The 27,162-nt window shown below is 43.0% G+C and overlaps 1 protein-coding gene across 1 annotated transcript in view; it reads right to left on the bottom strand.

Moving 5' to 3' along the window:
• LOC115777165 (transcription regulator protein BACH2-like) overlaps positions 1 to 26,156 on the bottom strand; it is an 81,778-nt gene extending 55,622 nt beyond the window's left edge. Inside the window, exon 1 of the mRNA XM_030724998.1 lies at positions 25,996 to 26,156. The gene's annotated coding sequence lies outside the window, so the exon portion shown is untranslated. The remainder of the gene's footprint in view (positions 1 to 25,995) is intronic.
• Between the last annotated feature and the right edge of the window lie 1,006 nt (positions 26,157 to 27,162).

Below are 27,162 nucleotides of genomic sequence, written 5' to 3'. Positions count from 1 at the left end.
GGGAAGTTCTCACTTTCTATGCGATCATTAAGACCCTGATAAATGACCTGTGAGGTCACTATCTATAGTATTTTCTCAGCCCTGTCTTTTCCAGCCATCTTTAGCTCACCTTGCCAATGTCAAGTAGAATTGGATTAGATGAAAATGAAATCCCTATCCTTCAGATATGTGGCCAACATTCCTGAATGAATAATTATAATCAGAGGACAACTGTAGAAGTGTGTGTGTGTGTGTAGGGCAGCTGGTCTGTGGTAGCAATGAGGCATTCCATAAACATGACCTGATAACACCATAAGACCTATGAAGGAAAACAAAAACAAATAAATAATAAAATACCGACACTTATTTGAAAATTAATTCAAGTTTACATTATAATAAAATTCAGTGTTCGACAGAATTCATTAACTTGTTAAAAATAATCTCTGCTAAGAGTTACTGTTAAATCTATTCTTAACATAAAATAATAATTAAAAAAAACCATCATTGATGTAATGTTTCCTTTATAGCAAAATATTCAGGACATAATCATGAGACATGTAAGACATCTTACACCTCATTTCCTGCAAAACACACTTCAACCACACTGGATTTCTCCTAGGCTACAAGACTAATTCTACCACACAATGCTAACTACATGTTAGGCTAGCACAGTGTTTCTCAAACTTTTCCCATCATTCCCCACTTACCAGAAAGAAACCTTTTCACACCCCAATTCAATTAAATTCAATTCAATTTTATTTAGACAGCACCAAATCACAACAGTCGCCTCAAGGCACTTTGTATTGTGGGTAAAGACCCTACAATAATACAGAGAAAACCCAACAGTCAAAATGACACGCTGTGGAAGAGAGACAGAGATTAATACAGGTGCAGGTCATAAAATTAGAATATCATGAAAAAGTTTATTTATTTCAGTAATTCCATTGAAAAAGTATATTATATTCATTCATTACACACAGACTGATATATTTCAAATGTTTATTTCTTTTATTTTGATGATTATACTGACAACTAATGAAAACCCCAAATTCAGTTTCCCTTTTTGAATGGAATTACTGAAATAAATCGTTTTCATGATATTCTAATTTTATGACCACCACCTGTAATAATTAAGGATTAAATACAGAGTGAAGTATAAACAGAGTGAAAAGAAAAACTCAGTGCATCATGGGAACCCCCCAGCAGCCTAGGCCTACGGGACGGTACCGGAGCTCTATGTACTCAAAGCACGGTGACAGCAGAGGATTTTGGCTTTCGCAGCTGTCTCCAAAAGTCACCAAAGTCACTGGAAAATACCCGGCAAACTACACTAACAAAACTGTATTAACGTAACCGAGGTGAATGTCTTTGTTCCGCTGTGAAAATTATTCTGATATTAAACATTAGTTCCACATGACTTTTCCCCCAGGTCACTTGCTTCCCACTAGGGCTGTAACTTAAGATTATTTTGGTAGTCAAATAATCTGTCAAATATTTTATTGATTAAGAAGAAGAAGAAGAAGAAGAAACAGCCTTTATTGTCCCACAGAGGGGAAATTTGGGTGTAACAGCAGCCGCAGTTATTATAAATATAAATAAAGATATAATAATTCACACTATTAAGAAAAGAATATATATAAAATCAACAAACAATATTAACCTTAATACTACTAATAATAATAACACTATATACAATGTGCATGATGTGCCGGACTATTTACAGTATATTATATATTATCCTACATTGTGTAGGTTATTGTGGTTTTTGTTGGGAGCAGTGATGGTTATAAAGTCTTACAGCTGCTGGGAGGAAGGATCTGCGGTAACGCTCCTTTGTGCATTTAGGATGCAGCAGTCTGTCACTGAAGGAGCTCTCCAGCTCAGCAACAGTTTCATGCATGGGATGGGAGACCTTGTCCATCAGTGATGTTATTTTGGTCAGAGTCCTTCTGTCTCCCACCACCTGCACTGAGTCGAGAGGACATCCTAGGACAGAGCTGGCTTTCCTGATGAGCTTGTCTATCCTCTTCCTCTCAGCTGTAGACAAGCTGCTGCTCCAACATACTGCTGCATAGAAGATGGCTGATGCCACCACAGAGTCATAGAAGGTCTTCAGGAGTGTCCCCTGCACTCCAAAAGACCTCAGCCTTCTCAGCAGGTAGAGTCTGCTCTGACCCTTCCTGTAGAGCGCATCAGTGTTATGAGTCCAGTCCAGTTTATTGTTTAGGTGAACACCCAGGTACTTATAAGAGTCCACTATCTCAATGTCCACTCCCTGGATGTTCACCGGTGTCCGTGTGGTGGGTCTGCGCCTGCGGAAATCCACCACCAGCTCCTTGGTTTTAGCGGCGTTGATCAGGAGGTGGTTCCGCTGGCACCAGTCCACAAAGTCCTGAGTCCACTGTCTGTACTCTGAGTCATCCTCACCTGTGATGAGGCCAACTACGGCAGAGTCGTCAGAGAACTTCTGCAGATGGCAGCGTGGGGAGTTGATGGAGAAGTCTGCAGTGTAGAGGGTGAAGAGGAACGGTGCCAGCACAGTTCCCTGTGGGGCCCCCGTACTGCAGCCCAGCCTGTCAGAGACACAGCCCTGTGTCCTCACATACTGTGGGCGGTCAGTGAGGTAGTCCAGTATCCACTCGGAGATGTGGTGGTCCACTCCTGACAGTTCCAGCTTGTCTCTCAGAAGTCCTGGCTGGATGGTGTTAAAAGCACTGGAGAAATCAAAGAACATGATCCTCACAGTGCTTCCAGGCTTCTCCAGGTGGGTCAGAGCTCGGTGCAGGAGGTAGATGATGGCGTCATCCACCCCGATGCCAGGCCGGTAGGCAAACTGCAGCGGGTCCAACGAAGACGACACCATGAGGCGTAGATGGTTGAGGACCAGCCTCTCGAGGGTCTTCATTAGATGCGATGTCAGGGCTACCGGCCTGTAGCTGCTGAGATCCTTTGGATGTTTGGTCTTTGGTACCGGTACCACACAGGAGGTCTTCCACAGTTGTGGTACTTTCCCCAGCTTCAAGCTCAGGTTGAACATGTATCCCATGATGCCACACAGCTGATCTGCGCAGCACCTCAGGAGCCTGGAGCTGATGCCGTCTGGACCAGCAGCCTTTCGCACCTTGATCTTACGTAGCTCCTTCCTCACATGATGAGTTGAGAGGGACAAGATGGAGGTGGGGGATGGGGGTTGTGAGATGGAGTCCTCAGAAGTGAAGGGGGTGGGTGATGGCTGAGAGCTGAGAGGTGTGAGGTCCCAAGAAGAAGAAAGGTTGGCAGTCATTAAAGATGGTGGGGCTGACAGCAGGGGGGACTGGGCTGGGGGAGGGGTGGGTGGCTGGTCAAACCTGTTAAAGAACTGGTTCAGGTTGTTAACCCACTCTAAGTCTCCCACAACCCTAGGGCTTGGTTTGTGGCCTGAAATTGAGTTCAAACTCCTCCAAACCCCACTGATGTTGCTCTGCTGTAGCTGGTCCTCCATCTTCTTCCTGTAGATGTTTTTTCCATCCCTGATTTTCCTTCTCAGATCCTTCTGCACGGCTCTCAGCTCCTAGTCAACGATTATTTCAATCTTACCTCACCTGTTCAAGCCGGCCCACCTGTTAGCATCACGTTGTTCTCTTAAAATAATGACCCATAAAAAATACGAGTTTGAAACTAATCAAATGTATTTTAACATTAATGTGACCATCACATTAAATATCAAATAAACAATGCTTATTAAAGTAAATTAATTTTTATTTTAAATGAAAATATAATGTACAGATAAATAAAAATGGCCTCTGTCCAAAAGTTCAAAGAAGGCTTCAAATTAAATCATAAAGATTTTTTTGTGTAAAACAGCTGAAAAGTTTACAGATGATTCAGTTCATACAGAGGTTTATTATTCAGAATGAACGCTGATATTAATGTGAGACAACAAATAGGAGCCACTGTAGCTGCTCCTGCTGTCCTTCGTTAGCTAACATCACTGAAATGTTGGCGCTCAGCAAACATCATCATGAGAGCTTGTTTCTGACAGGTAAGCTAACAGAAACATTCCTGTAACATTAACAGGTATCAGCGACGCGCTGACGTACCACCCAGAGCTGACCTCACAGCTGCAAGGCGCAGAGCTGACCTCACAGCTGCAGGGTGCAGAGCTGACCTCACAGCTGCAAGGCGCAGAGCTGACCTCACAGCTGCAGGGTGCAGGGCTGACCTCACAGCTGCAGGGTGCAGGGCTGACCTCACAGCTGCAGGGTGCAGAGCTGACCTCACAGCTGCAGGGTGCAGAGCTGACCTCACAGCTGCAGGGTGCAGGGCTGACCTCACAGCTGCAGGGTGAAGAGCTGACCTCACAGCTGCAGGGTGCAGGGCTGACCTCACAGCTGCAGGGTGCAGAGCTGACCTCACAGCTGCAGGGTGCAGAGCTGACCTCACAGCTGCAGGGTGCGGTTTTAAACGCTCAGCATCGATGCTGCAGTGGAAGGAAAGCTTTGCTCTGCACTCAGCTTTACTTTGGTTTCACACCTTTGACAGCCTGTCTGCATTTGCTTTCATTTTCTCCACCATCTTTATGTTCATGTTACGTTCTTCTTTGTTGGTATTGTTGTTATTGGCTGACAATGGAGGCAATACTGCCACCATATCTTCCTGTAGTGTATTACAGTTAAAAAAATCACATGATAAATGGAAGAAAATACAGTGGTATATAAAAGTTTGGGCACCCCTGATAATTTTCATGATTTTCCTTTATAAATCATTGGTTGTTTGGATCAGCAGTTTCAGTTAAATATATCATACAGCAGATGAACACAGTGATATTTGAGAAGTGAAATGAAGTTTATAGGATTTATAGAAAGTGTGCAATAATTATTTAAATAAAATTAGGCAGGTGCATAAGTTTGGGCATCCTTGTGGTTTTTATTGATTTGAATACCTTTAAGAGATAGATTTAAGATAGTGTTTATTTGTCACATGCACAGTTATACACAGTACAATGCACAGTGAAATGTATTTTGTACCTGCAACCATATATACACACACATATAAATAAGAAGAATAAAAAAAAAAAAAAAAAGTAATTCACACTATACTCTATATACTATACACTCTTTTATAAATTATAATATTTACATTGTGCAATAATGGTCCAGTTAGGGCTCAGAGTTGAGCAGACGGATGGCTTGTGGGTAAAAACTCTTCTTCAACCTTTCAGTCTTAGTCCTCAGGCAGCGGTAACGCCGGCCTGATGGGAGCAGGGAGAAGAGAGAGTGTCCGGGGTGGCTGGGCTGTTTTAGGATCTTCATGGCCCTCAGCCTGCACTGCTTGGTGTAAATGTCCTGCAGGTTGGGGAGTGTGGTTCTGATGGTCTGTTCAGCTGAACGAACCACCCTTTTTAGGGCCATGAAGTCCTGCTTGGTGCAGTTTCCCATCCAGGTGGTGATGCTCCCACGCATGATGCTCTCGATGGTGCAGGTGTAAAAGTTCCTGAGCACCTTGAGTGGGAGCTTGAAGTCTCTCAGCCGCCTGAGGAGGTAGAGACGCTGTCTGGCCTTCTTCACAGTGATGTTTATGTGATGAGTCCAGGACAGGTCCTGTGAGATGGTCACTCCCAGGTATTTGAAAGTGTCCACTCTTTCCACCTCAGCACCACTGATGACAAGTGGATGGTAGTCCCTCTGCTGCTTCCTGCTGAAGTCCACGATCAGTTCCTTTGTTTTGCTGACGTTGAGCAGGAGGTGGTTCTCCTGGCACCAGTTCTCCAGGCGGGAGACCTCTCTCCTGTAGGCTGTCTCCTCATTGTGAGAGATTAGTCCCACAACAGCAGTGTCGTCAGCAAACTTGATGATGACGTTGGACTCTGACGTGGCCTCGCAGTCATGGGTGTACAGTGAGTACAGCAGAGGGCTGAGCACACAGCCTTGGGGGGATCCAGTGTTGAGGGTGAGGGAGGATGAGGTGAGGTGACCCACTCGTACCACCTGTGGTCTGCTGGTCAGGAAGCTGTGAACCCACCTGCACAGGGATGGGCCCAGGCCCAGGTCCAGCAGCTTAGAGACCAGCCTGGAGGGAACTATGGTGTTGAATGCTGAGCTGTAATCTACAAACAGCACTCTCACATAGTTCCCCTTACCAGTGTCTATGTGTGAAAGGGTCTTGTGGAGGAGGAAGGATATGGCGTCATCTGTGGATCTGTCTGGCCGGTATGCAAACTGTAGTGGGTCGAGGGTGGTGGGCAGTGAGGAGGTGATGAATGTCTTGATGAGTCTCTCAAAACACTTCATCACCACAGAGGTGAGCGCTATGAGCCTGAAGTCATTGGGGCTGCTGGGGTGTGGTTTCTTTGGGACAGGGACTATGATGGACTTTTTAAAGCAGGTGGGAATCACACACAGTTTCAGTGAGAGGTTGAATATCAGTGTAAACACAGGTGCCAGCTGGTCAGCGCAGGTCTTAAGGACACGTCCACTAATACCGTCTGGTCCAGCCGCTTTCCTGGTGTTTACACGTCTAAACGCCCTCCTCACGTCGCGCTCCGTCACAGTGAGTGTCTCCGCCCCTCCGGCCGGGAGCGCAGCGGGCTGTCGGCTTCCCGACTCAAAGCGCGCAAAGAAGATGTTGAGTTCATCAGCCAGAGAAGCGTCGGCACTCACTGGGTGTGTGTGTGGTGCTTTGTAGTCCGTGATGGTGCGTAGTCCCTGCCACAGTCCCCTGGAGTCAGACTGTTGTAGTTGCTGTTCCAGTCTGCGGCCGTAGCGATGTTTAGCCTCTTTCACCGCTCTGCGGACGTTGTATGATGCAACCTTGTAGTCCTCCATGTTCCCAGAGGCGAGGCCGGAGTTGTAGGCAACGGTGCGGGACCTCAGGGCGTCGTGGACAGATTTATCCACCCACGGCTTCTGGTTGGGAAAAGTCCTGATGGTCCTCCTAAGTGAAGTGTCTTCAACAACTTTCCCAATAAATCCCACAACAGTTTCCGTAAACTCCTCGATGTCTCCGCCCGCGCTGCTGCGAAACATGTCCCAGTCGGTTGAATCCAACGCACCCTGCAGAGCGGCCTCTGTTTGATCAGACCACCGTGTCACTTCTCTCACAGCAGGGGGTTCCTGCCTGAGCCGTTGTTTGTATTTCGGCATGAGAAGCACAGAGGTGTGGTCAGACTTCCCAAAAGGCGGAAGAGGCTTTGCTTTGTAGCCATCTTTGAATGGAGAATAGCAGTGGTCTAGGGTCCTCTCTCCTCTGGTGGGGCAGTCGATGTGTTGAATCAATTCCGGTATCACCTTTTTCAAGTTTGCACTGTTAAAGTCCCCGGCTACGATGAGAGCCGCATCACGCTGGTTAGCCTGATAGGTGGAAATAGCCTCATGTAGCTCGGATAGTGCAGTGTTTGTGTCCGCCTGAGGTGGAATATAGACGGCGCTGAAGATGACCGAAGTGAACTCGCGGGGCAGGTAGTGGGGGCGGCATTTCAGGGTTAGGAGCTCCAGGTTAGGTGAACATGATTGTTTCAGAAGGACAACATTCCTACTGTCACACCAGTTGTTATTAATCATTAGGCACACACCTCCTCCTCTTGATTTTCCAGACTCACTCGTTCTGTCCGTGCGATGAACACTGAAGAACTCCGACGGCTGTACGGCGTGGTCCGGTATGAGGGGGGTCAGCCATGTCTCCGTGAGACAGATGATGTTGCAGTCCCTTATGTCCCTCTGAAACTGTATCCTGGCCCTGAGTTCGTCCAGCTTGTTATCCAGTGACTGGACATTAGCCAACAGGATGCTCGGCAGTGGCGTTTGGTGCACTCTGCGCCTCAGCCTCTCTCTTACGCCGGCTCTCTTCCCTCGGGGCCTTGTCCGTGACCTGGGTCCTTTGTTTGAGCTGGCCCACTGGAAACGCAGTACTTCCTGAGGCCAAGTCGGGTCGGGAGAAAAAGGTGTCAGAATACAGCCAGAGTGCTGTATTCTGATATTAAAAAGAGTCTGTCTGTCATACGTGATATGACACAGAGCAGGCGGAATTATAAAGTCCAAAATTAGAGCTAAACCTAATATAAACAAACAAAGCGCAGGAGCAGGTACGACGGCTGCTGACCTCACCGGCGCCATCTTGAAAAAAAAAAAAAAAAAAAAAAAAAAAAAATAATAATAATTAGAAATAAAATTAAATAAATAATTAGCACTAATTATTGGAACACAAAATTTGTTTTGTAAGCTCATTGACCCTTGACCTACATAAACAGGTGAATCCAATTATGAGAAAGGGTTCAGGTGGCCAATTGCAATTGTTTCTCCTCTTTGCATCTTCTCTGAAGAGTGGCAACATGGGAGCCTCAAAACAACTTTCAGATGAGCTGAAAGCAAAGATTGTTCAACATCCTGGTTTAGGGGAAGGATCCAAAAGGCTCTCTGAGAGATTTCAGCTGTCAGTTTCCACTGTGAGGAACATAGTGGGGAAATGGAAGACCACAGGCACAGTTCTAGTTAAGGAGCGGCTGTATGGGAGAGTAATTCAGAAGAAGCCTTTTCTGCACACACGTCACAAACAGAGTCTCTGAGGTCTGCTAAAGCACATTTGGACAAACCAGCTTCATTTTGGAATAAGGTGCTGTGGACTGATGACACTAAAACTGAGTTATTTGGACATAACAAGGGGCGTATGCATGGTGGAAAAAGAACACAGCACTCCAAGACAAACACTTGGTACCCACAGTAACATTTGGTGGTGGTTCCATCATGCTGTGGGGCTGTGGGGCCAGTGCAGGTACTGGGAATCTTGTTAAAGTTGAGGGTCTCATGGATTCCAGTCAATATCAGCAGTTTCTTGAGAACAATGTTCAAGAATCAGTGACAAAGTTGAAGCTGCACCGGGGCTGGATACTTCAACAAGACCATGACCCTAAACACTGCTCAGAATCTACTGAGGCGTTCATGCAGAGGAACAAGTCCAACGTTCTGGAACGGCCATCTCAGTCCCAGACCTGAATATTATTGAAGATCTGTGGTGGGATTTAAAGCGGGCCGTCCATGCTCGGAACCATCAAACCTGACTGAACTGGAGATGTTTTGGAAAAAAGAATGGTCCAAAATACCTTCAACCAGAAATAATTATTGCACACTTTCTGTAAAATTCTATAAACTTCATTTCCCTTCTCAAATATCACTGTGTTCATCTGATATATGATATATTTAACTGAAACTGCTGATCTGAACAACCAATGATTTATAAAGGAAAATCATGGAAATTATCAGGGGGGCCCAAACTTTTTCATACCACTCTAGTTCCCTAACCCTGCCACACAAAAGCAAGAGCCAAATTGCAGCCATTCATCCTTCTCCAAACTAGCTCAGGTTTTACACTGAAACTAATGACCAGTGATCAACACAACAGCTAACTAAGCACTCACTTTTGCTTTGACAATGAATAATTTCTTGTCCTGCAACTCCCAAAGAGCAGAATTATTGATCCCTTCAGAAATTACATAACATAATCCTCAAATTTTTAGAACAATTTCTGCTCTGATTTGCCTGAAAATCTTATGCTTTAAAATTTTGACATAGGTTATGTAATTTGGGACACATACATAAAAAAATGTCTCAATTACTGTGAAATGTTAGTTTCATAGAACAAATATTTTTCTAACTTTCTTTCCTTTTTTTAAAAAAAAAGGTCTGTCCAACCACTTTCAGTCCTGTCTTACCATTAAAGTGAGTCAGGTTATGTAATTTGGGACACATACATAAAAAAATGTCTCAGTATTGGCTTGTCAAAATATGGAAAAAAAAAATTCAGTACCAGTCAAAAGTCCAAACTTTTGACTGGTACTGAACGCACATTTTTTTAAAATTTTTGAGACCCTTTGTAGAAGCACATTGTCCCAGGGGAGTTTGATAATTTAGGTTGAATTTAAACGATACTATTATATATTATATATTCTTGCAGCATTCATTCCGGCAGTCAGCATGCCAATTGCCTGATCCCTTGTTCTCTATAGAAATGGCAGCATTAGGGTTAGGGTTAGATTCTTGTATCAGGCAATCAATCGTGCCATGTGGTCACTTTTTTATTACTCTTGTTTTGCTATATTTATTTTTACGTTGAATATTTGAAACTTAACATGAATTATAAGACTCCTCCAGGGTAGTAAGTAGATAGAATATGCCTTGAAAATGAAAAATGATTTTCAAAGATATAATTAGAGTACTATCCAGAAAACATGCTGGGAGTGGGTGGATGGACCCTTTTTCAAAAAATACATATGACATTTCACAGCATGTTATGTATATCCAAACTTTGGATCATAAGATTTTAATGCAAATTTGAGATGGCTGAGCAGAAGACCCACTGTGATCTGGATGGAATGAGCCTTATAATTGTTTGCACTTTTGTACACTTTTATCCTGCAGTGTAAGGGGAGGAATTCATCACAAGTTATAAAAAGGAGCTCGTACAGTTTGTCAAATTTCTTCCTTCATAGATAGTTCACAATCAAGTGTTACTGGTATGACTGCAAAATGGAAGCATTTAAGGAACTACAGCACACACCAGAAACTGGCAGACCACATACAGTTACATAGAGCATAAAATTTGCAGTGTTTATGTAAAAATTTGCCAATGCTCTGCTAGTTCAGTAACTGGAAAGTTACAAACCTCCTCTGGCATTAACATCTGTATAAAAGCTGTGTGCCAGGTACTTCATGGCATGGGTTTCCATGGCTGAGGTGAAATGTATAGGTGGCCCAGTGCTTTTGTCCATATAGTGCATTTCATCGCTTCACCAATATCTTGTAAAAACATGCTCACACAGCCCCTTGCATTTGTTCAGTCTGAACACTGCCTCAAAGCCAACGGCATGCTTGAAAAGCATGACCGAGTGCTTGTTTACCACTTGAATTGCTGTAATCCTTCATATCTGCACACAAACCCGAACTGCGTCACATCAAAGCAAGTGCCATGTCTTCTCTCAGTAGCAGACATGGAGATGAATCTGAGAGCATGTTAATCTATCTCGACAGGTGGAACCTCCACAGTATCAAACACCCTTTGCAGCTTTGCTGGCACTGTTATATCAGTCTACAAACAGCTTTAGTCGAGCTACTCAGGACAGGAAATGCTTGACACAAATACTCAAGTGGATAACTGTTTACCATCAGAATATAGAAAAATACTGTGCTCATTCCTTTGTGAAAGGAGGGCTCTCATTTCTTTATTGAGCCTGTAGTTTTTAAAACAACTTTACCCTGTCCCCACTGCTTTGTGCCTTTTCAACATGGTACAGTAATTGGGGCATTTGTGCCAGCATGTGGTTCAGGTAGAGTTTAGAATATTACAATTTATTTTTGCTCTTAGTGGAACCAAAAGCATGGAGTAAAAGGAAAATGAGTTTACAAATTGATTACATTTACAGACTGAATTAAATACCATCTCTTTGATGAATAACTTTACAGACATTAGCCAAATATCATGTAGTGGTACTAGTGTATAATTCTTCTGGAAGCATTTCCTTTTGTGACAATCACTCAACCAGCATTAGACTTCAGGGATACCAATGCTAGAATAACACAGAGGGCACATCTGTATGTCCATCCCTCTGACAGATGTGTACATATAGAAGATCTGTCTTCTTTCATCTTATTTATTTGCAGGGTTAAGTTTTGATGACTTTTTATTCCAGGCTTCAACAAGGATGTTTGACAGGGAAAATTAGTACACAACATGTCAACAAAAATGACTAAAAGCTGTTAAAGTTTTAGGTTCATTTTCATGTGCTTGCTGGAGTGGTTGACATGAACATCTGAAACAACTCAATCACACGCTTTGCTCAAAGTCTAAAACATGATGTTGTGTATTGTTTTTCTGTATTGTTACAGTTATTAAGAAATAATTTGAATGCCTTAACAGTGTAATTTAGATATTCAGATATATCAGCTTTGCAGTAAATCCTACATTTACGAAATATTTATGAAGGCTTTGAGTTTTTCCCGTGTCTCTTCCTCCAGTGCAGACATACACTCCATGGTTATCTGTATGTGTGCCCTGTGAAAGAAAGAATCTGTGCAGATGCACACTGCCTTTATCTAGCCACCTTTGACTTCACACAGTTCGAATGCCAAAAGAACATAAATACACAACTGCAACAAATAGCACATTTGTTTTTTGTTTTTTTTATTTTTGTAATAGGTTCACTGTAAAGTAATCCCTGGTTTCACTGTACAGCAGTAAAGACAAGTTACCAAGGAAGAAACAGAACCAAACCAAAGCATTCACCACTCTTAAAGGCTCCTGAGGCAAAGATGATTTTAAAAAAAGACCTTTAGAGAGGAGGAGTCCAGTTTCCTCTGTCTGCCCTCGGGCTGTGCTGTGCTGTGCTGGGACAGCATGTACTCATCACCTTCATACTCACGCTCAAACTGCCATTGTTTGATTGGTTCACTTCTCCCAACACATATTTATACCCACAGAACAAAACATGTCAGTGTGAATTATGTACTATAGCCTTCTTTTGGCTGCTCCCTTTAGGTGTCACCACAATGGATCATCTACCTCCATCTCACCCTATTCCAGCATCCTCTTCTGTCATACCAACCCTCTGCATGTCTTTAACTAATCTTCTAATCTAATCTTCTCTGTGGTTTTCCTTTTTCTCATCCTGCCTGGCGGCTGTAGATTCAGCATCCTTTGTCCAAGATATCCATTATCCATCCTCTGCACATGTCCAAAATATCTCAACCCCTGCCACTGTAACTTTGTTTTCAAACCATTCAACTTGAACTGTCCCTCTGTGATATTCATTTCAGTCAAGAGCAGGTGACATTCAAGGAAATTTTAAACTGTTGGCTGAGTTCTGGTAAAAGAATATTTCACGTCGGCAGTAATGACACCCGGTTACGCCAATCGGAGGTCACTAAAATTAATATTGACTCGGTGTGTAACTTTGCAAAAACAATGTCGGACTCTGTAGTTTTCTCTGGGCCCCTCCCCACTCAGACAGTGGAACAGTTCACAGGTGAGTGTGAAGTGGCTGGCATGAGAATTAGCAACTCTAAGTCTGAGACCATTGTCCTCAACTGGAAAAGGGTTGAGGGCACACTCCAGCACAGGGACTTGCTGCTGCCCGAGGACGGCGGAGTATAAGTATCTCAGAGTGTTGTATACAAGTTACGGGAGAAGAGACCGGGAGATGGATGGATGGATGTTTACCGCCCTGCTACAGACCGGCAATCTGTTCAGGGTGTACCCTGTGTCTCACCCTATGGCAGCTAAGATAGGTTCCAGTCCCCTCCGCAATCTTGAATTGTATAAGTGAAAGAAAAAGGATGGATGGATGTTATTTATATTAGGATCATTTACATACATGTTTGTAAACACTTTTTAATGTCATTTTTTTCATAAAGTATACTGTTATAATTTTATCAATATTCTGTATAAGACATGGCGATTTAAGCCAAGTTGAAACTTTTCCAATAAGATGGCATAACTTCCTAGCAAATTGTTCAGCATTACTCCCATGTGTGAAGAAGAAAGTGTCATCTATATACACTTCACACACCAGTGGAAGATGATTGATATACAAGCTGAATAATAGAGGCCCTAAGAGTGATCCTTGTGAAACTTCAATTGTACCCACTCTTAGTAATGACATATCATTGAACTGAATACATTGAGTGTAATATGCTTAATACAGTTTTGTCCAATTTAAGACACTTAGGAATACCTTATAGTATGAGAGCTTTTTGATAAGTGAGTGTTAGCACTAACCGTTTTGTTAGGATATTAAAAAAACTGGCTATTTACTAGTAGAGTCTTGATGATGTTGAGTGTTGAAACCTACAGATGAGGATAAAATTATTAGCCTAACAGAGGTACAAAGTAAAAGATTTCAAAGACTCTGGAAAGAAAACTACTGAGAGATTTGTCTAAAGACCCCAAAACAGCTGCCAAGCCACTAGTGAATGGCTTAGCCAAGTTGGGAATTGTAGTCTCAAAGAAGACAATCCCTAGAACCCAGCACCGGAATGGACTGCAAGGCTGCAGGCCAAGAAAAGCTCCCTCTCTCCATAAGAGACACCTTCAAGCCAGACTGAAGTATGCCAAGGACTACCTGGAGAAAGATTTTGCATACTGTAAGTGTGTCCTGTGGCCAGATGAGACAAAACTAGAGCTCTTTGTCCGTGGAGACACTGCTTATGTTTGCAAACAGAAGGGAGAGGCGTACAACACAAAGAACACCATCCCCACAGTAAAACACAATGGTGGGAGTTTTGTGCTGATAGGACACTTCAATGCATCTGGAACTGGAAATCTGGTCAAGATTGGAGGAATCATGAATAAAGAAGGATATGTGAAAGAAAACCTCAAGCAGTCAGCAGCAAAATCTCATTATACATTCTGTATAATGACAATAAAGGCATTCTATTCTATTCTAAAACTAGATGTGGGTCATTGCTTTGTCATCCAACATGACAATAACACAAAACATAACTTGCTCCTGTTAAAGACCAAAGTGAATGTAACTCAAACAATAAGTAGCACTGAATTCCAATGCTCAGTTTCAGATTTGGGTTTTGCCTGTGCACTTTAGCACACTACACAGTTTTTTTGTAACTAAACAGTTACCCGAAGCACCACCCAATTCCCACCCCTTGCAAGATGCACGAAAACTTGGGTGTGGGTTGGGCAACCCCACCCAAATTATAAATGTTGAAGTTGAAGTTTTCATGTTTGTGAATGCATGAAGTGTATAGGATGCAGTTAAAATTGAGGGGACAGCTGTGCCTCAAGCATCCAACTGCTGGTCGTCAGCGCTTGACCACACCGTCCCCTCAAAACCCTTAATGTCTAAAGTGCCATTAAAATTGAGGGGCTGACAGTAGAAAGGACCAGAGTGGGGCCACCTCAGCAGCCTCCTCTCATCATCCCCTAGGTAACATGCCTGCCCCCCAAGGTTCTATATGTATTAGAATGTATTGTCACTTGTAATGTCTATAATGCAATTAAAATGGAGAGGCAAGTGCGGCTCCGCACGTGGCATCTCCATGCGACGTGAAGTTGCATATGTGCGTGCGTGCATGTGTGTGTGTGTGTACATGGCAGGTGCAGGTGGACCCGGGGCCCCAGCGACAGCACCATGGAGCACCGCAGCCCCCAAGGGGCTGGAGGGTAGCCTGCTCCACTCCAGATACTCATTCACTCAACGAGAGACACAAACAAGAGACAAGACAAACTGGCCTGAGTTGGGAAAACGGTGCCCTGTCCACCCCAGCGACTCCACGATGACTACCCCCACCCACCCACCCCCCCACGATGCAGGCACCCTAGAGCCCCAAAAGCGCAGACCGAACATCCCAACGCGGGCCGGGCCAACCGATGCACAAGGTGATAAGAACTATGTGTGATATATATGACTCCATAACTAATTTAATGACGTCACCTACAATACATTTTCTGGGGGAAGTTGGAACACGACAGCTAAACCATGTGGATAGGTCTTCACATATCCTCTGCCAGAACTTCTGAACAGGAATACAAGACCACAGATCATGCATATAGTTCTCCTCTGAATTGCTTGTGCAGTAGGTGCATATGTTTGAGTGTGTAAGGCCCATTTGGAACATCCTTTGTCCAGTATTGTCATGGCGTGCAGGAAAAGGAAGAGGCAGGCGTAAAATGTTTAGAGTATTTATTTGTACAAATCCAACAAAGTTTTTGAGGGGGGAGGTCCGGGAATAGGCAGGCTCGTCTCCAACACTCCGTCGGTCTGACAATGCGTTCACTGGCCCTCGGAATCCTTGGCTCACATACAAACAGACCCCGGCTCAGCTCTGCACACAAACAGTGATTAATCCACAAGGCAACGAGAACGTGACACAGCACAAAAATAAGGCACATAGTTTGGCTACCCGGCAGGGGCAACGATCCGGCAAGGAGGGAAGACTTCCTTCAGCTTAAATACCCATCAAGTGAGCCTCAGGGAAAACAGGTGAGTAATCAGTGATAGAGAACAGGTGTGCAGCACACGGCTGGAAGAGGCTGGCCAGAGGGTGGAACAAATGTCGAGTCTGCCCAAAGAACAAAAACACACCCACACAACACACTGCTGGCCCGGAGAGGGTGGGGACTATGACAAGTATAGTGTGTTCTATGGAGAATTTTATAGTGTATAAGTTGTAATTGGGGACTTTTAGTCATTTTGAAGATATTTAAGCATATTTCTGCCCAGAAGTTTTGATCCGGGCTGCAATCGGGAGGGAGACTGAATGATCAGTTTTTAGTAATAATTTATATAATTTTTATAACAATTTTGGGGTACAGAGGTTTACAAGTTCAGATACCCATGTAGGCATTTCTAAATTCAGTTGATTGAGATTAAATCTTTCCTGCAGGACAGATTTCAGCTGTTGATATTGCAGAAATCTACTGTTGCCAATTCCATATTTTAATATACGTTCATGGAATGTCATAAGGTTTCCATCTTGGATTGTATGTTCTAACTTATTTATCCCCTTATCACGCCATAATAGAAAATTCAGCATTTTCTTTTTCTGACAAATATATGGATTGTTCCAAATGGGTGTTAGTTTACAGGGGATAAGTGAAGAGTTAGTTATTTTTAAAAATTCCCACCAGGCTGTCAGAGAGGTGTTAATACTAAGACTTTTAAAGCAGTTATGATGTTTAATACTGGGACTAATGAAAGGTAGATCTGAGATTTTTACTTTTCCACAAAGTGCCTGCTCTAAATCCAACCACGGGTTGTCTAATGAATTTGATTTGATCCACTTTGAAATGTACTGCAATCTGCTCCCTAAGAAATAGAAATAAAACTTTGGTAGTTCTAGACCGCCACTGTGTTTTGGCCTTTGTAAAGTTTTCAAACTAATTCGCGATGGTTTGTTTTTCCATTGGAATTTTGAGATGTTTGAGTCTAGTGACTTAAACCAAGCAACAGAAGGTTTATTAGGGATCAGTGAGAATAGATAATTAATTTTTGGTAAAACCATCATTTTAATGGCGGCAACTCTCCCCATGAATGATATAGGTAAACTATTCCAACGTGTGAGATCATCCTGGTGGAAAAATTGATGCCTAAATATCTAATATTACCTGATTTTAGTGGAGTCCTGGAGGTGTTCTGAAAATTACAATTCAAAGGCAAAACTGTTGATTTAGCCCAATTGATAAAGTAATCTGATACAGATGAAAACTTATCAGTGTGATTGTCTTCAGAAGAGAATCTTGTGAACTCCCAAGGAAAAGTAATACATCATCAGCATAAAGCTTATTTTATGATCTGAATTTTCAAACAGCCTCTTCACAAACGAATGGCACAACATAGAAGAGCCACTTCGACAGGACAAGATTCAGCAGTACATCTGCATCTGAAGGAAAAAGGGCACTCTTTTGAGGATGCCAATGTCCACATTTTGGACAGGGAAAACAGATGGTTTGAAAGAGGAGTGAAAGAAGCCATCTATGTCCACTGTGAACAACCATCATTGAACAGAGGAGGTGGATTACGTCACCAACTTTCCCCCGCTTACAGTGCTGTCCTGAGCTCCCTTCCCAGACGTCTCAACCCCCATTCACACCTTTGTTCCAGTGACCTCAATAGGCCACAGGAAACAATGGAGCGGAGTCCTAAGTTGGTTTCAACTGAAACCACTGATTAAATATGACCCACGCCCCCTTCACACCTGGGCACATGTGTTCAAGCACATGATCAATAGAGGGTCATAACCACCTCCAGGGGACTACGCCCACAGGGGTTTAAATACCTGGGTCTCTCCACCATTTGGTTGAGAACTGAAGAAGCCTTTCGGATGAGAGGTGAAACGTCTTCAAGAAACAAAAAGAAGTCCAGTCGCCTTTTTCAAGCTCCAGAGACTACTATGACCTGGATGACTGAGAATCTACACAGACATCTGAATTTTCAGTTTGAATTCCTTTAATGTTTGCATTTTGACGGATTGCTGCTGCTAGTGGCTCAATGAAAATGACAAAAAGTGAGGGAGAGAGTGGGCAGCCCTGCCTGGTGCCCCTCTGCAGACTGAAGCTTTGGGAAATAATATCATTTGTCCTAACCCGTGGAGAAATTTGGAGAGCTGTAGTGTTCTGATCCAGTTTATAAAGGATGAACCAAATCCAAATTTGTGTAGGACCGCTAATAAAAATTTCCAGTTTACCCGGTCAAATGCTTTCTCTGCATCTAAAGATATAATTGTGGTTTCTAATTTGTTAAAGCACAATAATCTATTAAGTTTATTAGTCTGCGTGTATTATTGGCTGAATATCGACCCTTGATAAAACTGTTTGGTCTGGATGTATTATAAGTGGAGTAATATTTTCTAATCTTCTGGCCAGGACCTTGCAAATTATTTTAAGATCTACATTAATAAGAGAGATTGGGCGGTAGCTGGATGGGAGTGTGGGGTCTTTGCCTGGTTTAAGAAGCAGGCTAATGTTAGCAGAGTTTATATTTGGAGATAACTTTTGATCATTCTGAGTCTGAGTTACCATCCTAAAAAAAATGGGTGCTAGCTCTGACCAAAATTCTTTATAAAACTCAGCTGGAAAACCATCTGGGCCTGGGGCTTTATTATTTGGGAGATTCTTTAAGGCTTCATAGAATTCAGACATTGAAAGAGGTGAATCCAGAGCTGCAACCTGTTCATCATTTAGTTTAGGTAGATTTATATTGTTAAGAAATTCTTCAATTTCAGTATCAGATCGATTAATCTATGATGAGTATAAAGCTTCATAAAAATCTTTAAAAGATTTTTTATTTATTTGTTGTGGGTCATGAGTAATGTTACCAGTTGAATCTTTAATGGAATAAATAGCTGTTTTTTCTTTGTTTAGTTTTAACTGGTTGGCCAGAAATTTTCCAGATTTATTTCCATGTTTGAAGTTTTCCAAACGCAGCCTTTGCAACATGAATTGTGTCTTCTTATCAGATATTTTATTTAATTCCAGCTTTAATTTCCTCAGGTCTTAATTATATGTTCTTGTGGTGAAGCAGCATAGGCAGTTTCTAAAGATTTAATTTTTGTTCTAATTCTAACACAAGTGTTATTTCTTTATTTTTCTTATGCGAGCAGTAAGATATTATTTTGCCCCGCATTACTGCCTTTCCTGCTTCCCAAAGAACACATGGTGATATTCCTGGCAGATCATTATATTCTAAATATGTTGCCCACTCGTTTTTGAAATAATTAATGAAATCTTGTTCTTTAAGTAATGATGTATTAAATCTCCAGTTCCTGATTGGTGGTGTGACTCTTTTCTGTGTCAGAGACATAGACACCGGTGCATGATCACTGATAGTGATAGGGTGAATCTAAGTGTCTGTGATATCCATCATCATGGAACTGCTAACTAAAAAGTAATCTAAGCGAGACTGTGATGTACTCATGAGAAAAAACTATAATCCCTCAGAGTGGGGTGATGTGAACGCCAAGCATCGCAAAGACCAAAATCCTTCATGTACTGTTTAAGAATGTCTGCCAGTTCCTCTGACTCACTGCTGTACTGAGCCTGTCAGTATCTGCATTAAGTACCAGGTTGAAGTCTCCTCTTATTATAAGTGTGGTGTCAGAGTGATCAGATAGTGTGGTGAAGAAAGCATGAAAGAAGGAGGGGTCATCAACATTTGGTCCATATATACTAGCAATACAAAAATCTATATTCTGAATAGATAAATTAACTATTATAAATCTACCATGTGGGTCTATTGTAGTGTTGTTAATGTTAAAGTTTATCTTCTTGTTAATCAATATAGCTACACCTCTTTGTTTGGAATTGTAGCAGGCTGAGTACGCGTGAGGGAACTGTGGAGAGGAGAGAGTGTGTGCAGATGTTTTGGACACATATGTCTCCTGTAGAAGAACAACATCTGCTTTTAAGTCTTTTAACTGATTAAAAATTTTTAGTCTCTTTTCCCTCGAACCAGCTCCGTGCACATTCCATGAGACAAATCTGAGTGTGCTCATGTTTGAACTAACTGATGGAGTGTTGTGCGTTTACTAAAGATGGTTATGTGTGTGTATGCACATCGTATATTGGTGTGTGTGTGTGTGTATGCTGTATGTTGGTGTGTGTGTGTGTGTGTATGCTGTATGTTGGTGTGTGTGTGTGTGTATGCTGTATGTTGGTGTGTGTGTGTGTATACGCTTTATGTTGGTGTGCGTGTGTGTATACGCTGTATGTTGGTGTGCGTGTGTGCGTACGCTGTATGTTGGTGTGCGTGTGTATGCTGTATGTTGGGGTGCGTGTGTGTATACGCTTTATGTTGGTGTGCGTGTGTGCGTACGCTGTATGTTGGTGTGCGTGTGTGCATACGCTGTATGTTGATGTGTGTGTGTGCATACGCTGTATGTTGATGTGTGTGTGTGCATACGCTGTATGTTGATGTGTGTACGCTGTATGTTGATGTGTGTGTGTGCATACGCTGTATGTTGATGTGTGTACGCTGTATGTTGATGTGTGTGTGTGCTTACGCTGTATGTTGATGTGTGTACGCTGTATGTTGATGTGTGTGTGTGCATATGTTGTATGTTGATGTGTGTACGCTGTATGTTGATGTGTGTGTGTGTGTATGCTGTATGTTGGGGTGTGTGTGTGTGTACGCTGTATGTTGATGTGTGTGTGTGTGTATGCTGTATGTTGGGGTGTGTGTGTGTGTATGCTGTATGTTGGGGTGTGTGTGTGTGTATGCTGTATGTTGGGGTGCGTGTGTGTGTACGCTGTATGTTGGTGTGCGTGTGTGTGTACGCTGTATGTTGGTGTGCGTGTGTGCGTACGCTGTATGTTGATGTATGTGTGTGCATACGCTGTATGTTGATGTGTGTACGCTGTATGTTGGTGTGCGTGTGTGTGTACGCTGTATGTTGGTGTGCGTGTGTGCGTACGCTGTATGTTGATGTATGTGTGTGCATACGCTGTATGTTGATGTGTGTACGCTGTATGTTGATGTGTGTGTGTGCATACGCTGTATGTTGATGTGTGTACGCTGTATGTTGATGTGTGTGTGTGCATACGCTGTATGTTGATGTGTGTACGCTGTATGTTGATGTGTGTGTGTGCATACGCTGTATGTTGATGTGTGTACGCTGTATGTTGATGTGTGTGTGTGCATACGCTGTATGTTGATGTGTGTACGCTGTATGTTGATGTGTGTGTGTGCATACGCTGTATGTTGATGTGTGTGTGTGCATACGTTGTATGTTGATGTGTGTACGCTGTATGTTGATGTGTGTGTGCATACGTTGTATGTTGATGTGTGTACGCTGTATGTTGGTGTCAAACTGCAGCATTGACAGTGACATAAGCATATTGTTGAGTGCAGAAAGACGTGAAAAAGTAAAAGGGCGTTAAAAAAAAAGGTGATCTAAGTGAAACAGAACTTTGCAAACACCAAAAGACCATTTTTAAAAAATTACAAGAGGGGAAAGAAAAACAACAACAACAACAACAACAACAAAAGATCACACCACTATGCTGATTAATCCGGCGTTAATGATGCTATTTAGGCAAATGAGTATATATTTCGAATACTAGTAGAGAAGAGACCGTAAAAAACAAAAACCTCAGAGAAAAATGTGGACACAGATCACCCGTTTGATCAGTAGAGCCATGGCGTTGTAGTCTGGTCTCGGTAAAGCTGACCGTTAACATAAAGTTTATCCACAGCGATCACAGCCCGGGAGCCTCCTTGCATGAACTTCTTTCGGATCGGGAACAGGACCTTGCGTCGCTCCAGGATCTCTTTTGGAAACTGATCGTTGACGCTGAAGTCAGTTCCTCTCAGCTCCCGACCGCGGCTCTTCACCAGCTCTTTGTTTGTAATGCTCAAATTTGGCCATGATCGGGCTGGGTCTGCGTCCATCGGGTCGCTTACCTCCCAGGCGGTGGACTCTATGGAAGGCGATGGTCTTCACGGTATCCTCGGGGAGCTTCAGGTGGGTCTGAATGAATGATTTCACCGTTTCTTCTGGGTCTTCTTCAGCCTTTTCTGGGATGGCTGAGAACACGAGGTTGTCCCTCATGCTGCGGGCCTGGAGCTCAATAACGGTTTCCTTTATTTTTTTATTTTCTTCCGAGAGCTGGGTCATTCCCTCTGTGAGGGATTTCACCGACTCCCTGAGTGTGGCGTTTTCAGCAACGAGTGTTTCCACCTGCTGCTGACTGAACTCTACGGACTCCCGCAAGGCCTGAAACTTCTTGTGGAGGATTTCAACCAGGGCCAGGCCGGCGTCAAAGCTGGACAGTTTGTTATTTATGGACTCCAGAATGTCCACCACGTTGTTGGTTTGTGGAGAAGCTGCCTCTGGGGAGTCTTCAGGGCGATTTCTTTTGGTAGATGGAGCTCCTTTGCTGCTGGAGGGAGTCGGCGTCCTGTCCGGTTTGCCCATGTGGAATTTTCAGATACAGACGGACAAAACTGGCTAGCCACTGTGATGGCTAGTCAACTGGACATAGAAGTGGTGGACAAGCAGAGGAAGAAGGCCATAGTGATAGATGTAGCAATACCAAGCAACAGTAATATCAAGAAGAAGGAACAAGTGAAGCTTGAGAAATAAGGATTGAGAGAAGAGCTAAAGAGGATGTGGAAGGTGAAGGCAACACTGTTGCCTTCACCTTCCACATCGTCTTTAGCTCACTCAGGACATAGACCCCAAACTAGGGTAGTGGCTCCAGCAGATTCTAGGAATGACATCTGAGATCTCTGTCCAGAAGAACAAAGTCCTAGGAACAGCTAAGATGCTGCATAAACCCAGTACACTTGAGCTTCAAGGCATGAACTGATGACCGGACATTCTCCTTCAGGATTCTCTGGTAGAGAATAGAATTCATGGTTCCATTGATCATGGCGAACAGTCCAGGTCCTGAACCATCAAAGCATGCCCAGACCATCACACTACCACCACCAAGTTTAACTGTTGGTATGATGTTCTTTTTATGAAATGTTTCATTAGTTTTACACCAGATGTAATGGGACTCAAGGATCTATTTTCTTCCGCCTATCCTTTTCAGGGTCACGGGGGAGCCTATCCCAGTTGTCATAGAGCGACAGGCAGAGTACACCCTAAGCAGGTTGCCAGCCTGTCACAGCCAACACAGACAACCATTCACACCTATGGGCAATTTAGAATCTCTAGTTAACCTAACCCCACTAATTGCATGTCTTTGGACTATGGGAGGAAACTGGAGTACCCAGAGAAAACCCACACAAACATGAGGAGAACACACACAGAAAGGCCCGGCCAAAGTGGATTTGAACTCAGGACCTTCTTGCTGTGAGGCAACAGTACTAACCACCACGCCAACCTTCCAAAAAGTTAAACAAAAGTTTAACTTTTTGGAGGTCATCAAGATTTTGTTTGGCAAATGTGAGCTGAGTCTATGTGTTCTTTTTGGTCAGCAGTGGTTTTTGCCTTGATACTCTCTCATTGATGTTATTTTTTGCCCAGTCTCTTTCTTATTGCTGAACAATGAACACACTGACCTTAACTGAGAAAAGTGAGGCCTGCAGTTCTTTAGGTGCTGTTCTGGGTTATGTTGTGACCAATTACTTTTCTTCCCCAGCTGCTTCTTTAAATTTTGGCATGATGAAAATATTCAATTATCCGCTGATTGGAAAGTATCCCACTCTACAACCCCTGTGATGTTTTGCATTCAGCACAGATATTGCTTATCTGACTTGCATTTGTAAGATTAGCATTTTCACAGTCTTGGAAACACCAGAAGTGACGAGGAGGGGCAGGTCTGACTGTGAAATGGCTCACAAATGACAAATCATTAGCCAATGAGCTTACCACAAATAACATAGTATGACCAAGTTGTACAAAATATACTTTTTTTCAGTATAACCCAAAATGAGTAGCTGAACCTATTAACTCATCAGGAAAGTGTTTACAGAGTTCAAGGCAGAAAGCTGATTTTCCAAAGACTTTTATGGTAAATGGACTAGTTCTTATAGCGTGCTTTTCTACTCTGTCTGAGCATTCAAAGCGCTTATACAACACGTTTACCCCATTCACACCCATTCATACAAGCACTTCCATCATTAACTGAGCTAAGTGCTTTTATTATCTAACATTCACACATTCATACCCCAACGCTTGCATCGGAGAGCAACTTGGGGTTCAGTATCTTGGCATGATGGCATGTAGCCTGGAGTAGCCAGGATTCAAACCGTCGACCTTCCGATCAGTAGGTGACCTGCTCTACCTCCTCAGCTACAGCCACCCCAACTAGAAGTCTTTTTATAAAAATAGAAGTCTTTTTGCAACCACAGCTGTTGTCATCTGGTGTCTTTGAGATGAGTTTCGGGTAGCTTCACTTTCTGCTAACTCCAGCTTTTATACATCTATGTCTGCAGCACATACAGCATTACAGTTGAGCAGAGGGTGGTGCAGACAGGTGTTGCCATAGTTAAAAAAAAAAAAAAACATAAAAATAATACTACTAATAGTACTGTTTTTTTAAGGCTGTATAAATTTGGTAAACAATGACCCCATAGTTTTCCCTGTAGTTCCCTAAAAATCTATTTTGTGGGGACCATGTTGTTTCTATAAAGCTGGGAGACTTTCAGCAGTTATTATTAAAAAAGATGGTCTTAGCAGCTGAGGCCAAGACTTTTTCTTTAAATGGTGTTTCCCACACTTCCGATTAATTTTTGTCTCAAAGCTCAAACCCCAAGGTGAGATAACCCTAATTTTTTTTTCCTCTATACTTGACACAGGACATAAGTCTCAATGAGAAGCAAACTAACCTTTCTGTGCTAAACAGTGAGGTGTCCTCTTAATTCTGTGCATTTCCAATAATATAATAACAACAATGAAGTTTATACTGTGAACAAGCAGACAATGTTCAAAGTAAAAGTAGAGAAATACTTCATAAGTGTGCTTATGACAGACAGCAGAGGCCATGCTGGTAAATATTTCAGTGGCCTCAGTCACCTCTCCTCAGCCCCACAGTATGTGAAGTGTAAGACAGCAGAGCAAGAGCCTCAAATATTCTGATGTTAGTGCTTTTCCATTAAGAGAAAGATGGAAAGAGAAGAGAGGCTTTGTAGTATTTGCTGAAGGATAACAAAGACCTTCTCTATTCACAGCAAGGCAGGCTCACAATGGCTTCCCCAACTCCAGTCATATACCCTCCTGGAGAGTAAAAATTACAGGGTTTGGTATTAAATGAATGCAACAAATACTGATATACAACATGAACAAAGATACTCTAAAAAGCTTTCAGAGATCACGGGCTGAGGACGGGGGCTGGAATGGTTGAAGGGCAGCAGCAAAGCTCATTCTGACACATCCATTCTCCGCTCGGAATGACGTAGTCAATGAAAAGATACATAAAGGTTGGTTCTCATTGTGCACGGTGCTCCTTGAAGAGGCTGTTCAGCTGGAGAGGCGGGAATAAGGCGCAGGGAGGCTGGGTCCTTTGTCCCTCTGCAGCCCCGTCCTCCCCCAGGACGACAGGGCTGGAGCACCGTTTGTGTCTGCGATTGTCTCCCGCGTAAAACGTGCCTCCAGTTCAGTGTTCAGGCAAGTGTTGCAGGATGTACTAGAGAAGCGGGATGCGGTCAGCAGACACATAAACTTCCTTTTAGAATAATGTGATCTGTCAGTCAGCACACACGGAGCTGATGGCTCAGCACCATAACAGAGCTCCTTTCAGTTGCACATTTAGTCGTTTTAATAAAATCGTGGGACTGCGTTTAGTTTAATCGGCAAACAGTTCCACACACAAAGGCGGTTTAAGGCTCGCACCATCCCGACCTATTTTGCAGCAAAGGGACCCGTTTATAAGGCAAACATATTCCACAACATCTTGTAAAGTGCGCTGCATAGCTGCTAACCCGTGTGAGCAAACCGTAAAAGGCAGGCACACCTCAGCAATAAGTGAAACCAACTCCAGTGAACACAACAGCAGCGAGGCTGCAACACAAACAAGCGAGGACGGCAAATTAGTCCGATCCAGGGGCGGTATCCAAGCGTAGTAAAACTGGGAAGCCAAGGAGCGACTTACCAGGTTTCTGTTGTTGCTGTTTGGTTTTCCTGCTTGTCTGCGTTCAAATTCGCAGATGTAAAAAAGCATCCATGCCGCTCAGTGTCCACAGTCCTCCGACAGCCAGGTGCTTCTAACAGACCGCGGCCGTGAGTCAGTCAGCGGTAGACGGCTCTCCTGTGAGTGTGTGTTAGGATGAAACGCCTTTTCTCCTCCAGGAGCTGCATTGTTGACATTGGCTTCCTGACGTCATTCTGGCCCTCATTCACAACAGCGGCCGAGCCCCCCCTGCTCCTACGAGAGCAGAGCCCCGCCCTGTCTGAACCACGTAGCACAGATGTGTCGTGGACTCCGGGCTCGCGGAGGTACCTGGGTGCACTTTGTGTCTCCCAGGTTTACCTCAAAGATTTTCATATAAAGTGAACCACAACATTTCTTTAAAAACAGGAAATGGAAATATCCACGTGCAAGGGCGTAACTTTGGGTCCAACATTGGGGGGGGGGGGGGGGGGGTAAGCTCTCTTTGTTTATTTATTTATTTAATCATTTACTTTTCTAAAAGGATTCAGGAGATTTTGGGTCAACTGTATTAGAGATACATTGTAATGCTTTTACTATGTATTTATTTAACTTTCTTTGTATTAAGAAAAGCCTTACATTTTTCATGTTTCTTCAAACAGTAACAAATTTCTTTAATGAACCTGTTTTGTTTTTATTTTGCAGCCCCTCATTCCACTTTTAAAGAAACTGTTTTAATTTGGACAAATATAATAAATACAGTATTTTACAGCAGTCTGTTCTCCACTGAGCATGTGAGAGTTTAATGCAATCTTTACTATTAAACACGTTCTGCAGAGAAAACGGTTTGAACTTGATGTGTTTAAAATATAACGAGTCTCATCCTGGACCTTCTGGGACTCTCATCGTCAGTCCTGTTACCAGTACTAATATTAGTTATTAGTAACTAAATACATAAAATGTTATGTGTTTATTCACTTGAGTAAAACTATATACTGTTTAACCTCTTTGTCCTCATTTGCATGCGCATTTTGTAATGAGGCTTGAACTGCAACCAAATAAGAGAGAGCAGTAATTCTTTTTGTATATAAAACCAGAGAATTTACACTTAACATATCATGCATTCAACATGTCCCCAGAGCGCTATATCCTTCCTCCAGCAGGTTTGCA

The sequence above is a fragment of the Archocentrus centrarchus genome, unplaced genomic scaffold, assembly GCF_007364275.1.
Source record: "Archocentrus centrarchus isolate MPI-CPG fArcCen1 unplaced genomic scaffold, fArcCen1 scaffold_44_ctg1, whole genome shotgun sequence".
Classification (NCBI taxonomy): Eukaryota; Metazoa; Chordata; class Actinopteri; order Cichliformes; family Cichlidae; genus Archocentrus; species Archocentrus centrarchus.
This window is presented reverse-complemented; position numbering and strand designations above follow the sequence as displayed.